This window comes from Oenanthe melanoleuca, chromosome 4 (genome assembly GCF_029582105.1).
Source record: "Oenanthe melanoleuca isolate GR-GAL-2019-014 chromosome 4, OMel1.0, whole genome shotgun sequence".
Lineage (NCBI taxonomy): Eukaryota > Metazoa > Chordata > Aves > Passeriformes > Muscicapidae > Oenanthe > Oenanthe melanoleuca.
This window is the reverse complement of record NC_079337.1, coordinates 60,402,454-60,421,749: the sequence shown is the minus strand read 5'-3', so window position 1 is coordinate 60,421,749 and position 19,296 is coordinate 60,402,454.

Below are 19,296 nucleotides of genomic sequence, written 5' to 3'. Positions count from 1 at the left end.
ATCAAGCTTGTGGTGAATTCAGTTACAGACTCTTACAGCCCTGATCTGTGTACAGATTTTCACTTCATTTTGAAGTTGGATAGAACCTCTAAGATCATCTAGTTCCAACCCTAGATAATTCATATGGATATGGAAGAAGCACACTTTCCTTATCATGTGAATAAATAATTTATAGAATCTTTTTTGCTGCCCTGAGAGGCGGATGGCTTGGAATAATCAAAATTTTATTCAATGTTAAGGGAATATAACCTGTTGCTAGTCAAGGAAAATACACATATAGTGAAATTCTTCAAGTCATTTTAGTAGAACTTGGTAACCAGACTGTGTAAATAAAGAAAAGCCTGTCTCCCATCCATCTAGAGCAGTTCAAATTAGTAGTTACCTGTGCAACTGTGCATGTCTCCATCTGGGCATTTCCCCATCTTTCCTTCTGCCCTGTGCTGTTCTTTGGATCCTGAAGGCCCCCCTGTAACAGCCTATTTCAGTGTCAGGTCATCAGTGCTTAGTATAGAAGTGTCCCAGCTGTTATTCTGTTCCAGTTCCAACATTTTCTGTTCTGGCCAATTTTTTTTTCATCCTTCTTTCTTCTTTTCATTCACACTGCAGTTAGAATTTTCTTGGACTAGAGGTACAGTCACGAATAACCTGTCCTTATGAGGATGTCCTTGTTCCATTATTTTCTACTGTCTGTTAGCTCATTTGTGCTGGAGCCATCTCAGTAATCTTGCAGTCAAGGTGCCCAAAAGCCTCTGCAGTCGTTTCAATGTTAAGGGCAGACTGCCTTCAGCACTTTCATTTCACTTCTTCAAAATAATTTCTCTAAGTATTTGTTCATTATGAGGCTGGCAGTGCCCTGGGACTGCACCTTAGAAGCAATAAAAGTATTGCACTGGTGTGCACTGCTCAGAGAGTCCCAGAATCCCAGGAGGGGACAGTGCCAAAGCTGTGCTGAAGTGAAGGTGAACAGCAGCCACTGCTCTTCCTTCATCCTGCCATGCCACACAGAAGGCTGCCAGATTGGCCAAGTATGATTCCCCCTTGCTGACTATTCCCAAAGACCTTCTTTTCCTTTACAGGTTTGATGACCTCCAGAATGTTATCTTCCATCACCTTTCTAGGGATGGAGCTGAGGCTGACTGCCCAGTAGTTTTCCTGTGTCCTCCTTCTTGCCCATTTTGAAGATGGGTGTAAGATTTTCTTTCTTCCATTCAAAAGGTGGCTCTTTTCTGATACCAGATCCCTGGGGTCGACAGAAGCAAATAGGTAATTGCATCCAGCTGGTGCTTCTATGCATCTGGAGCTATGGTGATCCATAACTAGATCCAGGCAAAAAGCCCCAAACATCTTTTCCACCACATATGACTGGATCCTGTCATCCAGTCTGTGCTATTTTCAAATTTAGTCTTACCCTACAGGGTGCTCACCCCAAACTCCCCTTGCTCTTCCTTCATGGGCAACCTTTTAAATCACAGACATTTAAATGCTGATTCTCTTTATCTTGCCCACCAGGCCCAGTTGCCTTAGGGAATTGTTAGTGGAGTGGGATGACAGGGGGAAGGGATAAACTTCTACTCCAAGAGTAGGAAATGTGCAACTCCTGTTTTACTGTGAAATCAAGGATTTGGAGAGTGCTAGAACACTGTAAGGTGAGGTTGTGGTCCCCCTTTTTCATGCAAAATGATGCAGGCCTGGTTAAACCTTGTATTAAAGCATTCTGGGGAGTACATTTATCATCAACATCCCTTGACAAAAAAGGGTAAATTACAAATTTGTGGTACTTTGATGCTTGAGTTTCCTAGCAACAGTGGTTCCTCTGAAGATGACCCCTGTCATTTCAGAGTGCCTGAACCTGGACATTTTAGATAGCTTTCTGTGGATGTAATGAACTTTAAATAAGCCTTTCCTTTATGAAAGCCTCATTTCCCAGTAAGCAGATTTTATTTCCAAATCTTATGATAGCTTGATGATAAAATATTGTAATAGTTTTGCTTATTGTGAATAGAATCACAAAGCAGGTAAGTGGTTTCTTATTCATAAATGCACCTGAATTGAGTTTTAATAACTAGCTGTTTTTTGAAACTTGTTTTTGAGGTTGAGAAAAGCAACTCTTGTTTACTGAATTAAGGGTTTAGGGCTTTACACCCAATATCTATTATTATTTGTATACCTGAGATCCTATTGCATGACTGTTAAGTAATTTACTTAACTTTCATATTTCTAAATTTCAAATTTCATTCCAAATTTTTCTCCCAGTCATTTTTCAAAACTCAGGCTTTTTCTTTTCTCTGTGAAAGAGAAAATTTTAAAGAAAAGACCTCCAAGGGCTTCAAAACTAACTGGAGGCTTCAGAGAGGTAGATATGAGTTGTGCACTGAGTGGTGCACAGCTGTGTCATGAGGGACCTTCAGAGGTCTCTCCTGGCTGTATAATGCTATTTGTACTTTTATTAATGGAGTGAATGATGGTATGGAAGTGATACTTGCTCACTTTGCAGATTCTCTGGGTGAATGAGTATCTGGATAATTGGGTATTTAAGCTGATCTTGATGTATGAAGGAACGGGATGCAATCTGATGAGGATGAAGCCCTGCACACACTCAGGAATGGTCATTATCACCGTCCATGGAGCTGTTTAAAAGGTGTGTAGATGTGGCACTTAGGGACATGGTTTAGTGGAGGGCTTGGCAGTGCTGAATTTGGCTAGTGGTTGGGACGTCAGCCACGCTCCTGTCCCTGGGTCTGGGAGCCTCACTGCTGTGGACACTGCTGAAGGCTCAAAGAAAAGCCCAACTTGGATTTTTCCCAGGCTGTTGGGTTTCTCAGCTCCAGCTCAGATCTTTCCCAGGCTGGGGAGTTTTCTCAGAGATAAACAAGAGAAGGAAGAATGAATAAAGTAGTTGACCACCGAGCCGAGTGAGTGTCTCGAGATGTTTTGCACAAAGCATCTTTTCAGAGAGGTGTTGCCTTCCTGGACCAATGAGCCTTTTCTCTTCTGTATTGTGTGCAATATATGCAAATCTATCCTGTCTAAGTGTGGTGGCCTTTCAGTAAACCTCTTCTGCCTTGGAAGAATCGTGTGTGTGCTGCTATATTCTCTGTTCCCTGTCTGACAGTGACACACTGAGACTTTGTCCCTTTGGGCAGTGTGCTGCCCTTGCCCCCAGCCCAGGCTCTGTCTCCTGGCTGCTGTCTGGCCCTCTGAAGCTGCCACTTCTGGGGGCTGCAGCTCCTCAGCCCCCTCTCACAGGGTGCCCCCAGCCCAGAGCCAGCTTGCCAGCCCTCTACCAAACTCACTGCAGTCCATCTTTGTTTGGAAAATCTCATCTAACAGAGAGATCTATCCTCTGTAATAACAGGCCAAAGTCTGCAGCTTGGTCTGAGTTCTGCTAACCTCATGCCTGTGGTGCTGTCTCCCATTTCAGAGTCTTTACTTCCATTTCCTGATGGTGTTTTTACTGATACAACTGGACTTTACCCTGAGAATGCTTTATTTTCAAAACATCAGTCTAACTATTTAGCAGTAGCACACATTTGGCAATTAGAGCTAAACAATGAAGGAACAAGGGAGTTTCTTAATAAAATTGTCTAGAACATCTGTAATGGAAACAAAATAACTAAATAAACTTCTAAGTAATATTCTGTATTTTTAATATTAATGTAATCGTATAACATTTCATCACTTCATAAGTTTTGTTAATACAATTTTATGTATCAATGATTATTTAAATCTGATTTTCTTAGTCTCTGTTTGTTAGATACCTCAATGAATCCCAGGCACAAATATAAGCTCAAAAGAAAATGAATGTAGTTAAAATAAGCTAAAATACAACTATAACACTTTGAACTAAAGCAAATAAAGGAGATATGACTGGACAAGTCTTTAAAATCATGACAGAGTTATTATATAATAGTTATTATTGCTGCCTTTATTTAAAATAATTTTTTTTTTCTTCTTGAGTGGAAATTTTGAACTAGCTAATAAGTTGGAAGTTGCAGCAGAGAGGAACTGTAGGCAGTGGTGGAACACACAAGTAAAGGCTTCCACGTCTGGAATCACCTTTGCAGGTTTTTTTTTTTTTAGAAGAGTATTGAATGTCTGTGCATGGTTTGCAGGCAGAACCTCTGCTTAAAATCAGCCCATGCATTCAAAAAAACTAGGCAGAACAGCAAGACAATTGAGAAAAAATACAAGCTCTTTCTATTAAAAGATCATTCCTCCAGTGAAACTTGATGGCCTTACATTTCTGGCCTGATTGTTGTAAAAGTTTTAATATTGTGTCCCCTTTGGGAGCATCTGGTCTCAGTACACAGGTGGGAGGCTGTGACCCTGTGACTTTTGCTTCTCATCCTTTGCTGCTATTCCTCCTCTTGCTATGTGGCTGTGAAAAACAATAACTCAGCCAGATATCTTATTCTCTGTCTTGCTTGGAAATATTAATCTTAAAGCCTTTCAGGAGATGCTGAGAGCCCTTGAATCCCTGTTTGGGACTATATAAAGCAAAGGCAGTTCTCTAGCCTCTGCTTCTTCTTATACTTAAATCCCTCTGGAAGTAAGCTCTGTTTTGTGTTCTTCCTGAATAACACTTATGTTTTCATGCAAGACTTTTCACAGGGATTTCTATAGCCTCTTTATCTCTAGGCAGTGCATAGACATTGCCTAATCCCAGGTGTGTTTATGGTTAATATCTAAATTAAACTGTGAGCAGCTAGAACAGCTCAGGATATTCTGCATCTCATAATAGATGAATGTTTGGATTTCCTGCCAAAAGACTGTGGCTCAGATGAAGCAGCCCCAATAGAAGAAGTAAATAAGTTAGGAACTTAATTACTGCCTTGCAGGATATGTATTCAGAAGTTTCTGTGCATAGCAAAACAAGTTCAGGGGATTGCAGTAATTTCCCTTGCCACTTTATTTGATTGTGTGGTGATGGAGAGGGAATAAGGTAACTTAATTTGCATTAAAATTATTATGATTCCTGTTTTTTCAAAACCAAATATTCACTGAGAACAGGAATAAGAATAAAACAGCCCATTTAGGTGTTTTATTTACAGTCTTATTTTGCATCAGTGATAAATTACAATGATTTTATATTCCCTCAATGGTTTATTAAAATGTCTTGTAATAAGCAGATGCTAAAGAAACATTCCTAAAAATACTGTATGGGCCATTTTTACAGTGGAATTAGTCAAGAGTTGTATGACCAGGAAAACCTTAGGGTGAGGAGAACTGGGGCTCCTGCTAGAAATCTGTTTGGGAAATGAAGCATTTACAGTCACATGCTTACAAAAGTAATTAAGTCAGAGGGCAAAGGTGGTTCCAGAGCAGATTATAAATCATGAGTTTTTAAAGCAGATCATCTCTGAGATTTTTCTGATTTGTTTTTCTGATTTGGAAACCCTTAGGCTGTACATATTTCCTCTTATCTTCTTAAGCCACAGAAACTTGGAAACTTAGTTTTTGTTCCCCAGATGAAAGCTGAGATTATTATGTACAGACATGAGTTAGCAGCTTGGACTCCAAGACAGAACACCAAATGAATAGCAAAGCCATTGCTGAGAGTTTAAAACCCAGATTTCTTTCTTGTTTTGATTTTTCTTTTCCACATAACTGAAGTACAGGTTCAAATGGCATAGACTGGATGAATCAGAATAAGTGAAGGTTTGGCTGAGCACCTACTGATGATGAAATGAATCCAACACTGAGGGCTCTCCATCAGACACTTAAAATCCCAGATTCCTGGACAATTTTGTGTCTTTTGAAAGCAGCTGTTCTGGTTCTAAGATGAATAACACCCTTTTCTCTTTTTTTTGATTTACAGATGTGTCAGGAAACGATTCAGCAAGTTTTGTGTGCTGTCATATTTTCTTTGAGAGGCTGTTGGACTGATTTCTTCTGTGAGCCTCTGTATGTGTGCAGAAACACTGCAGGTGACACAGGGACATCATCTTGGACAAGCAGCTGCAAGAAAAGCCTTTCTAGTCCAAATTAATGCAATTCACATGGATTGAGAATAGAATTCCTGCTTGTCAATGCATCCCCTGCGCACCCTCACCAAGCAGCCCTTGTGGAAACAGGGACTGCTCTGTAAGAGCAGGAGCCTTCTCCTTCTGGAACCCTCCTCTGAAAATTTATTTATTCCTGTCTTCTTTAACTTGATGAGATTGAGTTAGAACACTCCTTTGGATTAATCCCAATATGGGAACCCAAAGAAGAGAATGATTTTGAATATTTTTCCTCATCCCAACCTTTTTTTTTCACCTTTTTTCTTTTTTTCCCTCTGATTATCAATATGCAGAACAACAGGCATTCTAAAAGATGGCTGATTTTTTTTTTTTCCCCTAACTTATTTCTCCAGATACTAAAATTGCAACAGGCCTGATGGCTCCTGCAGTTACTCAGCAAGAGTTTCAGTTTCAAAGAGAAGTAGACACTAAACCATGGCAGAAAAAGAGAGAAAACAGTAAAAACTCCCTCTGGTGTATAGGGTTTGAAGCTTAAATTAGACTTTGTGTAAGTGAGATCTGGGTTGGCAAAGCTGAGGAATGGGCTTTTCAGAGAACACATTCTACTCAAGGAATCTGCTTGGCTTCCTGAGCAGCTCATTTTACATTTCTTTTTCAATTTGCCTTTTTTAGCTAATTGTGTTGTGATTAGAAACAACCTCTTCTTCCCCACGTGTAGCTGTTGGTGTTCTTGGCAAAAAAAAGATTCACGATTTTTTCTGCACTTCTTGGGCATTACTATAAAAATACAAATAGTGATACATTCCTACATTATCTTATTAGAACTTCTTGCATATGTTTTCCCTATCATAAACAAAGAAAAGCGTTAATCTACACTCTTTTTTTTTTTTTTTTGTTTTTGATTTTTTTTTCAGAGGTAACAAGACTGTTACACTAGAAAATACATTTTTAGTTCAAAATTTTGGTTTGGTTTATTTTTGGTTTCTATGTATATACCATGTAATCTGGAATTACTACTGTAAGGAATATTGGATTTATGTTACCAAACTGAGTGCAGAACATGGCTTTCCAAATGTTGTAAGAATTCATAAAATTCTTGGAATAAAAACCAAGATTATAGGTGACATTTTGAATCAGACTGCCTTTAGTGTGCCTCCATGTGTGAAAAAACAGAAGCCTTGCTGACAAGCAGAGAACAATGAGCTGAAATAAAGAAATATTGAAATGTGGAAGAGCAGGAAGTGAAACAGAAAGAGGAAAATTAACTGGGGCATAATGTGGATGAAAAGAGAAAGAGAGTTCACTGAAGAGAACACCTGAATTAAAAACTTAAAAATGCAAAATTACAATTGAGATAATGAATAGAATTCAGAGAACTTTCTGCAGGTAGTGTGTCAGCTTCAGGGGAAATTTTTGAGCAGGGAAGAAAAGGAGGTGGAGACTGTGTCCCAGATGTAAATAAAGCCATTAACTTCTAGAAGTACATCACACTTGAGGGAAAGACAAAACCTAAGTGTAAAGTGGGACTGATATTGTTCCTTTATCGAGGTGGGCTGAGGGAGGATTTATTTCCTTACAGTTCTGTATCAGCCCAGACATCTGGGACATGGCTTCCAAATTTAGAAGAATATTTTGAGGCAGCTAAATCTGTATTTAGGGATCTGAATAAATGGGTTATCTCAAGGGCTTAGCCCCAGCCCTCTCCTTTCTCAGACAACTAGCAGGTGTATGTGCTTACTTGTGGACAGAGACAAAACAGGTGACCAAACCTTGTCATGCTGAAATATCTGCATTACATGTGCAGATAATCATCAGTCTTACTAGGATAAATGTTATTTATTTGGTTCCTATTGATAAGACTTGTACTACTCAGCATTTGGCTTAGACCACTGCAGTTTTCTAATACAGAAAGAAACCTTTCAGTGACTACACCTCATGTTTCCTTTGGAGAAAACAACTCTTGCTGTATAATTCCTTCTTTTCTAGTATAACTGTATGGTAAAAAAATACATAGAAAAAAGGTTTATTCCTTTTATTTATCCATGTCTTCACATTACTATTTGATAATAAAAATGAAATTTAGGAAAAAAAAATAGCAGGAACAATTTGATTCACAAAATTTTGGTAAACTATAAAATTTTTGAAGAAGAAAATAAGATAACAGGAGATTTCAGATTTGGAGAGTAGGCATGTGCAGAAACAGAGGAGTAGAAACTGCTCACCTGGAGCTGGAATATCCAGCTCTGAGATGCACAGTAAGCTTTTCCTTGTCTAATTATGTTTTTCTTATGCAAGATTGTTCCCATTATCTGAAGAAAGCTTTGTGCATTGTGCAAATACAAAGTCTTGCCAGGGATTTTCTCGTGGGTGGCAGGAGCTGGTTCAGCTGCCTCCAGGCTGCAGCCCACCCTCGATCTGGACATCACTGAAGTGTGGTTCAACAGCATGATGGAAAGCATTCCACTGGTAAATGGCTGCAGGGAAGCTCCAGTCCTGGAGCCAGCTCCTCAGCTGGGAACCTGCTGGGATCCTGCTTGCACTGGGTTCACCAGCCCAGCCCTAAATAATTGCAGTTAAATATGCTGAGGACCTGCAGTGCTACAAACCCTGCAGAGACCTCACCATCTACTGTGGCACAGTGCTGGAGCTGTGCTTTCCACTCAGCAGGTTGTTTACTTAGAAATATACTGCTAAATAAGCCTTGAGTTCTCTCAGGTTATTTATTTATGTCATGGTAGTTGCAGATGAAATAGCCTAGAAAACAAAATTCAGGTGAGAGGTGGATGAATTGATGTTTAAAGTTGGGTGTTTGGTTAGATTACAGTCATTGCTTTCATCCTTTGAAATTTTGTCTTAATGAACATGGTAACCTCTTAGTGTCAGGCAACCTTTGAGAGATGCAAACTCTTAAACTATTGCTTTAAATGATGTTTTCTTTCCATGGGAATTTCAAGAAACCTGTCAACATAAATGCATATAAATCTGCCAAACATGCACAGCACTTTCTGAGAAAACATTTTTTTATGACAAATTCTGGATAAGGGATTGCAACAGCTACTTCTTTCTTTTTGTTTAGAAGTGAAATAATTTTTCAAGCACTTTTCAGGACCAATGGTCAGCGCTGCCCATTAAACACAGGTGAGAAAACTTAATATCATAATACAAAGCATAATACCACAACATAATCCCAAAGCATAAACTATGGGTATCTGTTGCCCTTTCTGAAAAATCAAAACCACTCCCTATGGCTTGCACGATTCTCCATTACTGAAATGAAATTAAAAAACTGAAATTAAGCTTTCATTTCATTAATGGAACTGCAATGAACTGCTCCCCATCAGGCACAAACTTCCATTATTTGGGAATATCATGGTGGAGGAATGCTTTCTGTGTTTTAGCACTGTGAGACCTTGTCATCTCCTCAGCAGCAGGACAGGGGAGCAGTGAGATACTAACACAGACCCAGCAGTTGGCAGTGACAAAACAGCTTTTTTTGAGCTCTGCTGCACATTAAGAGCAACTCCTCTACACTGCATGTGGGGAAGACTTGCCAGAGCAAGGGCACATGTAGTGAGAGCTGCAAAATCAGTGAGTAAAATAATCCTAGGGAAAGGGCTCTTGAAAGTACTGAAATAGTACATCTTCCTTCTTCTTTATACTTTTTAAAATGTATTTTCTGTTTTCCTCTCTTCAGGAATGTGCTGTAATGATATTAATAAGCTCTTGAGTTCCCTGATCCAGGAATCTCATTGTAGGGTAAAGTAATAGTATGAAAGCCTAAAAATTAAGAAATTGAATTGTTTTAATTATGCAATGGCATGGGGAGCTTGAGAGTGTGCACCATAAGCACTGACTCTGCATTACAGAGAAGGGTAGCTGAGTTCTCTAAGGGCTGACAAAGGCTTGCACAAGACACCTGTGGTGATCTGCTGAGGAGCATGTGCAGCTTGGGTTGTATCTGAATTTACACTCTGTGACTTGGGTTGACTCAACTCCATGGTTCAATTTGCCTGGCTTAAAACTTCTTAAAAATTGCATCCCTGAAGTGCTTGCACTTCACCCTTAAAGAATCCATCACTATGGCAAGTGAGTGGTGTGTGTGCAGGAAGATGATTCCTCACTGATGAACACTTGCTACAGTCTTCACATAAGAAGCTGATTAAGACTTTCCTGCTAATTTTTGTTGTACTGAAGCAGCTCAATGATGAAACACTGCCAAGGGCTGTGTGCTTGCCAGGCCACATCCTTCAGACCCTGAACTTTGCCACATGAGAAGTGTGGCAGTGAGTTGGGCTGTACAGCTGGGAAAGCCTCAATCAGCCTCATCTTTGAGTAAGGCTGGAAAACAAACTCTTGAAGGAGCACCTGCAGTCAGTGGGTGAGCAGCTGTTTGGAGAGCCAGGGAAGATCAGAGTCCCCAGAGCTCCTGATGAACCAGGGGCCCTGGGGGGAGATGGATTTGACAGGGCAGAGCAGTGGATGAGGATGTGCACCACATCACATGCAAATGATGCTCTTTATGACTTCCTGCCTCTTCTCACTCTTCAACAAGGGTAGTAGGCAGTCTTTGGCTCTATTTCAATAAAACTTGGTGAAAGAGATGGGGCAGATGGTGCCAGCTGAGAGCTTTCTTTGGTGTCACAAAAAACTGGAGATTATTCAGAGAGAATGCAGCTTTGCTGCAAGGTTTTATTTTCATTTCAACATTTTTGTGTACAAAATTAGTCTAACCTTCACATTTTTATGTCTTCACACACAGTCCAGTTCTATTTAGAAAGATGAGTGCTTTTCAAGTGGTCCTAGCACCAACTATTTTTTTTCTCTCTATCTATGTATTTCTTTTCAGAACTGACAAATGTCATGTTGCCATGCCCTGAAAATCACATTGAGAAGTTGCTTAGCACCTGCCATGCTTTCCAGCTTACTGCAAGATTAGAGCTAATAGCAATACCTAAACACAATGCAGACTGCTATGATGATTAGTTGTTGATTTATGTTTGGTACAGAACATGAAGTGGGAAATTACTGCCATCCTCATGAGCAAGGTCTTGCCTGTGTTTTTAGAAGCTTACAGCTCGCTTCTGTTTGCTTGTAAAACAAAAAAAAGCATCTTAAAACAAAGCATGGACACATAACAGGACTGTAACAGGAACACAACTTCAGTGAAAGGATTAAAAAAGTCTCTCCTGTCAGAGTGTCTTTAGTTCAACAGAACCATGTGCTTTTTTTTGCTCCAGGTATCTTTTGTATCAGCACAAAAAACATTTAATAAAGTAAAGGAAGAAAAAACCAGACAGATTGAAAAAACTCTGATTGCTCTTTCTTGACAACAGTAGGTTTTGACAAACTGCACTGGCTCAAAATAAATTGAAATTGTGGTAAGTTAAGCATGATCTCCTGGGCAATGTCATAGAACATACCTGGGCTGTCTATATGGGATAAAGAGCAGTGAAATATCTGCAGTGAAGAGATGATATGTTTTCAAGTCTACAGACACTGTCCCAGGTGTTTGTAGGATTTTTCTCTCAGAAGAGGGTAGCTCTGCTTTGAAAATTAACAGTAAGGAGAAGAAAACCCTGGCTTTATAGAGCCTTTTCCACCTTTTTCTACTCACACCCCTCCTGCTGGGAAACCTCACTGCAGCCAGGGAACTGGCTACAGACAGTAGACTGTAGTAGACTACAGAAGGTGGGGAAATTGCTGACAGACTACTGAAGATGGGGAAAGTTCTTTAGTTCTGGAGATCAGCTCTAACACAGTAGACAGGCTGGGGAGCCAAGGAGTGGGACCTGCCCTGTTCCATCCATGCCTGTGCTCCATCATGTGTTCAGGGCAGGCTGGACAGCCCCTTTCTCTCTCTGGTTCCTGGAGCACACTGTGTGGAGGGAGGCTGCAGTGCTCTGGCAGTGCTGGGCTTGCTCCTTGGGCAGGGTGAGTGTCAGAGCTGGTACTCAGAGCAGGAGTCCCTGCACAGAGTGATCAGTGCTCTGAACTGTGCTGACCCCACATCTCCAGCCTGCTCCCCTCTGTGCTGGAAAACACCCACAGTGCTCAAGAGGAACCATCCACTGGCAGCAGATTAGCTGGGGAGGGAATTAAGGAGCAGCTGGGTGTGAATGTCACTCCCCACCCAGGTCATGTTCACATCTTTCTGTTCCCTGGCCTCACCAAGGGTAGGCAGCAGGTTTTCTTGTGAAATACTCATTAAAGGAAGAACATTTCATGTATTTCACTAGTATGACAGTCAAGTGGGAAGTTACTTATTTTTCTGTGCCACATACTGCAAAGAGATTAAAGTCAGTTGTCTTGCTGGAAGGTGTTACCATATAAATCACACAGGTATTGTTACTAAGGAAAAATTAACACTGAAGGAGCCTTACTGTCCATCCAGCATGACATCCAGACTGGAGGGAAAGGATGAGACATGCACTTCCCATTAACCACAGCAGTTACACATCTTCAAAGTTTGAACTGATTTCAGCATTAAGGAAATGAAATCTAGTGTTGCTATGGGAGACAACAGATAAAACCAAAGTATTTGAATGTAAAGTGAGCACAGAGTTGAAAAAGGTTGATGTGGAGTGATCAAAGGGAATCCTTTATCCTTCACAGAAGATGGAAAGAAGAAATGCAGCTGAGGAAAAAGCTCTTTCAGTCACATTAAAAAGAGTGAAAGAGACATTTCTACACACCATTTTCTTTATGCAAATTGCAGAACTCATACATTTTCAGAAGTCTTGGTAAGAGTGGAATATATACACAAATGAACAGAACTAGAGAGAAACCATCATAAAAATCAAAGAAAAAGTAAAGAATCTTCATCCCAGCAACTTTGTCCTCACCAATATATTAAAACCTTGTTTTAATTCCTTCTCTCATGTGCTTCATATCTGATGGCAAAAAGTTTAGCAGACTGGATTTGACTCAGCTCATTGGGCAATTCATCTGCATATCCAGCTTTCCTTCCTTGAAGAGTAAAGTATTACCTCACTGTGAATAATTGCAATCCCCTTCTGTATCAGAGAATTTCACCTGCTTTAAAATCCATGCAATTTGTTGGTTTTGGCTGTGAAGTGGTAGCTTCCTCTCCACATTTTGGGATCTTCTTAGTGCAAGAAAACCTCTGTTCACAAAGGAATTCCATCCATTTGAATTTTTCAACAAATAAATTATCTGCTACTTCTGGCATGCATTAAAAATTGTGAAGTTCTTTTCTCCCTAAACACAAGAAAGTATTGGTTTGCTAAAAATAACATTTGGCAGTTTAATGACAACAGCCTTTAAAGTAGAGATGTTTGAACTGCAGCTGTCTTCTATCTTTAAGGCAGTAACAGTGAACTTTATCATTCTTACAAAGAAATATGACCAAGATGCCTTACTCTGGTACATTTGATTTTTCCTAATTGCAGTTTTCTCTGAATCTCTTTCCTACACCTTGTCAGCTTCACATCTCTTGGATCCTCATTCTGACAATTTTAGTTATATTCTATTTTCTCCTTCATTTACTCTTTTCACAAAGGAGACTAATCACTTCTTCACACTGATGAGTTCACTAAAGTCTCATTTCTAAGCTTTTTTTCTAGTCACCTATGTTCTATTTCCAAGTTTTCTCTACTGGTCTTATGACTTTTGACTTCCACAGCACAGTTTCCTGCATTTGATTGTTTTACTTGAACATTTAATTGCTTCTCATTCCTGCAGACATTACTTGCCTGACATTTTATAACAAGACTTAATCAGGACATTTACACTCATTTTTCTGGCAATAATCAGTTGAAACCAAAAGTGGCTGTGGGAGGAGACACATTTTGTGAAATTTTATATATAAATATCTAAAAAGTTTTGAAAGTATTGGATTTTTATTAGAATTTTGAAAAGATTTCTATTTTACAGCTAAAAACCTCTTGAAAAATATTAAAATATTAAAATACTTATTTACATTAATTTTAATTAATTTACCACTATGGGCTGTAGAGGGACCCTAAAGAAAAGTGGTTGTTCTGAGACATAGTAAGATATTGAGCTGTGAAAAGCTGCTGGGGAACTGTAGGGGAGAGAGGAGGTAAAAGACAGGACACATTTGGGCTTTGTAAGGCTATACCAAATATCTTCCATCAAAAGCTCCTGGGTACCAGCTGTTGTCACTCAGATTTTGGCTTACACACCCCCCTTACATCCTATTTGGCACACAAACTTCCATTTGCAGGGTGATGTGGCAGAAGGGTAGCACATTTTCTGATAAAGATGTTTGTCAGGCAGGCTCTGGTTTTCTCTCTGGCTCTCTGGTTAGAATTTTCTTGTGTTGCTTTTTTGGTTTATTTTGTTTGGTTGTTTTTGTTTGTTTTTTTTTAACAAAGCTTTTATTTCACAAGTGCTCTTCACATTTCTTAGTGCTCCTGAGGTATTTCCCATCTAATTGTTTGTGACACATCTTGGCTGCTCTGGGAGTACCTTACAGGTGTCCTGCTGAGGAGAGCTCAGCAAAGCATGATTCAGGAAAGAATTTAGGAATGTGGCTTATTATTCAACACATCAAAGAACAATACAGGAAGACCAATCCATTGGTGTAAAAAACCTAAAACCTGTGGAGGAGCTTCTCTTACAAATGGACAAAGTTTTCCATGCTAAGCTGGGCTAAGACCAAGAGCATTTTTAGTACCAGAGGGTCACCACAGCAGCACCAGCTACACCAGCCTGCCTCAGAGCTGCAGGAAATGCTCACTCAGATTGGGGCTCAGTTCAGCTCAATTTGTTGTCAATAACAGGCAGTGTAGATACATATCTGTATTTGTTTTTGAATCTAACAAATACCACATCAGAGTGATTATATTTACATTCCAGCACAAATCATTCAAAGGAACATGATCAGACAGTGAAACTACCAACTGAGAGTTCATGTTTTCTTAATGATGGAGGTTTGAAAATACAGACAGGCTGGAAGCTCTGTTTAGAAAACTATTGAGTAAGTGCAAAACTGACAGAGTGAATTTAGTTGATTTAATCCAGATGTTTGCATTTTAAGTAAGGGAGAAGACACATCAATGAAAATGTATAAGGGTAGTGAGAACATGAATAATGAGACACTGGAGAGAAGAATGTAAACCAGAAGTGTCAGTGAGGATTAGGAGCATGAGTGTTTTGCTCCATTAGTATATATTAGTGCAGCCAGCCATGTTTGAATTTCAATTTGACATAATTTGGAAATGCATTCTATTGTAACACTTTGTTAAATTGTGTGCTGGGGATTTCAAGAGAATTTAAAGGAACCAGGCACTCTGGTGCCACCAAAATTCAGTGAGCCAGTTGTGGTCCTTCACAAATTGTAATGGTTGCATATCTTTATCAAAAACTGATGACTTCAGCATGGGTCATACCCATTCCAGTAGGGCTGTATCTGATTTTGTTTTTTCTGAAACAGCAGCCAGAAAAAGGATTGGGCAAAGTATTGCGCTTAGCTTTCCTCACTGTGAAACCAGTTATTAAATGCCAGTGTATTCCAGTGCTGCAGCTTTGCCTGTGTGTCCACAAACATTCATTGTGTTGCCAGATCTCCCTACAGCACAGACAGTATCACCACTACATCACTGTCAAATTCAGATTTTGACTGGAATTCAGGGATTGTGATTAACACTGTCATCACTTGAGATGATATATTTCTTCACTGGGTCCCTATTTTTGGTAGGACCAAGCACAATTCAGATGCTGCCAAGTTCCTTGCAGCATCTCAATCCTGTTTCATGACTTTATTTCAATATGAAAGTACCACTTACCAAAATGCACTGTTTATTATATTTTTGAGTATTTTTCAGCTTTCACACCTGGTACACTTAGCCTTGAGCAGACTTAAAAACATATACAAAGATCTCTCTATATTATCTTTTGGTAAAGCTTTCTTTTGCTTTTTATCCATATAAAGTATGGCAATGGCCAGTGCCATGACAGGGATACAGTCTAGTTAATTTTGAGCTATGAACAGATTTCTCTTTTACTTTTTCCTTTTTCCAGTCTTTGTGCCTTTTGTATTCTTAGTTGCCTGATTGACCAGTAATAAAAAGGAAGTTTTTCCCACCTGGAACATGTTACAGCTTGTCTGGTGATTAAACCTACAGTGTTGGCAAAAGACAATGCAGATTTGAGGAGTGGGTGGATAACCAAGAAAATCTGAGAACTTAAACAATTATTAGCTTAGAAACAGGAGAAAGAAAAATTTCGAAGAAAATTTGATATAAACTTATGAAGCTGAAATGGTTTTGGTGTCTTTAAGCAAAACATGGCATTTAACATTAATCCCACACTTTAAAATAAGTGTTTTTTAGGAAATAGATATGAAAAATGAAAATGAACAAAGTCTGTGGCACTGTAGGGAGTTCTTCATGCTCCTGAGTGCTGGGCCCTTGTGAAGGTTTACCCAAGGTTTCAACTAGATTCTGGTTTGGATTGAAGCATCCTTGAGTTTGTTTGCCTCTGTGATCTTCCTCAGCTACTTAAAAACCACCTGAAAGAGAGAAATATACCTTCATCTCAGTGCCAGCCTGCTTCTTGCAAAGGCTTTGAGGAGAATTATTGAGGGAGGAGGGAATCTGTTTCTTTTTTGAACACCAGCTGAGGATTTTGCCTATACCTTCCTTCTGCTTCAGCAAGAGAAATTCATCATGTGTCAAATAATTAGGTAATTTTTTCCTGATAACTATGAGAAAATTGTACTCTCTCTTCTTTATGTCTGATAATGAGAAAATTATATTCTTCTTTCTGTCTGGACCGTGTAACATGCCCTGCAGAACATGCTTACAGCAGTGCTCCTGTTAGAGTATGTTGTAGTTTAGATCATTACTTCTGAGTTTCTTATTTGACTTCCATCATTAATTCCACTGTGAAAGCCAATGTGATGTTGAACATGAAGAACAACTGCTGAAGTTCATATTCTGGAGAGACTCTCATTAATTTAAATGGAGTGGCAGGAACTGACCCTGAGTTAGTAAGGACACTTGGCTTTATGTGTGCATTTGTTTTAGGCAGTGAAAACATGGTTTGAGAGCACTAATAACATCTGCCTTAGATAAAAAACATATGAGCAATTGCCTGGAGAAGCACTGAGCTGCTCACCTGGAAAACACGGTGTTTAAAGCACATTTTCACACCCATATATGTCCTTTTTGAACAAAGAATTAGAGACATTCAGTCCCCAAAAACTAGAGCAATGACTTCAGATTTTCATTTTACTGAGACAGGCTGTGAAGATGATTGAGCTAAAGTAATTTTTTTACATCTCTTGTCACAATTTTCATGACAAAATGCAACTTCTAGACCTACTTTAGTTCTAACTAGCAATTATTGGGTTGTTTACTCTTTTAACACTTGACACTTCTAAGTACATCAAAGGAAAGTGCAGTTATGCTGCTCTACAGCCAGATCTTGTCATTATTCTTCAGGAAGTTGACATATTTCTGGAAAAGAAAGCTTGTGAACCACTCAATATTGCAATGAAATGTTGCTAATTTTATGTCAGCGTGGCAGAGGCTGGTCATGGTTAGCAAGCAATTAAAAAGAGAGGTTGGTAATTATAGTCAGAGAAGGCCATGGTACTAAAGAATTTTCAAAGGCATTTGCCTTTCAGTTTGAATGCCCAATTTGCCTACAGCACTATCAAAATTCCTCCCTATTATAGTCTTAGATCTGTTTGCTTACACACTATATGAATGATATCAGGGTAATATGATTTCAGAGATCATAAATTTATAAGTACTTCCCTATTTGCAGACAGTGCTGCATTTTGTCTGGCATCATTGGTATTTATAAAGGGGATACTTCTGATTGCTATTTTTACTCTCTGATGAGGAAGAAAAAGGCCTAATATACCGTACTTCATATCACATCACTATGAAATGTGAACTGCAATTTTACTGTTTTTTTTTAAGTCAGTACTACATGTATTTTGCAACTGTGGGTACACAGTGACATTTATTCTGCTCTTTGTGTATCTGTTTTATAAGTATACAGATGGTCATGCTGCATTAGACCTGTAATGATGTCTGTTTCCAATTTTGACAAGAGGGAAAAGCAAGTAAATGGGCATTAGTATGGAAGAAGATATAATAAAAAATCTACCAAGGGCTCTTTTCTATGGCCATTGTCTTTGGAGTATACTTGGTATTTTTAGAGAGAAATATATACAACGTTTGCTAATGGTTCCAGCATCTGTTTTGATGGCTAATTTTTTTCTCAGCATTGTTTAGCTTTAAGTGGGTGGCTGAGAAATAAAAAAACTGCAAGATAAAAAACAAAATTGTGCTCAAAAATTTTCTGAGCCTTTTGTGAATAGGAATGTTCCTTCTGCTTTGTAGGTGAAGTTTGTACGTGATTACAAAATTATGGTTTGAACATTCTCTCCTCTCAAACCTGTGCTGATGTCTCCTTTAGGAGATGTTTTCTCTAACTATGTCTTCCTGCTGGGTCAGAGTGACCTTACAGAGTGTTTGATTGAAAAGGCAAGAAAAGATGTTCGAATTCCACGTGGTGGCAAAATTTTGAACATGCTTTCCATGCCAACAAGGAGCACTGCCCAGCATGCTGGTTTGGTGGGAGAGCAAGTAAAAAATGATGTTTCTTTCTTTGTTATTCACCAGTATCTTCATCCTAGACAAGTGAAAACCATTCTGTCAAATAGATATCTGAAAATATATTTTGTCTTTCAACCAGCAGCCATTCTCCGATTAAAAAAACTGTTGTTCTGAAAAATGCCACACCAGGTTTTACTTTTGATCTTGTTGAGATCTTGGGACAGTTGATTATTTGAATTTGAGCAAATGCATTGCTGCTTGTTATAGTTGAATGTTCTTTAGCTCTTGATTTATCAAGAGACAAAAATGGGATTTTATTCACTGGTTGCTGTTAATTACCTCCTTCCTTACTGAAACGAAACATACAGTTTTCATAAATTTTTGTAATGTTAGTTACTATGTTTTATTCCTCTATCTTCAGTTGTTATCTGAAGTCAAACTAGGTCATCTTTAAATCCCAAATTCTTTGAAACTTCTTTTAAAGGAGCCTACAATTGGCCTCTTTTTGATGCTTCAGCAGGAGATTTCAAGTGAATGCTGTCAAACCACCTGATTCTGATGTTGGCTCCCAGGTCCCAGGTGTATACTCTGTATCCTTTGTAACTTCTTCTCCTTCAGTTTCTGAGTTTAAAGTGCCCAAGATAGAACAGTAAGTGACATTAGTCCTTTCAGGCTCAATGACAGACTAATCATAAAGCACTCATGACTGCAGGAAAAAGAGGATGCAGATCAAAGCTCAGTGCTGAGATTCACAGAAGTATTTGGGTGTGTAGGAA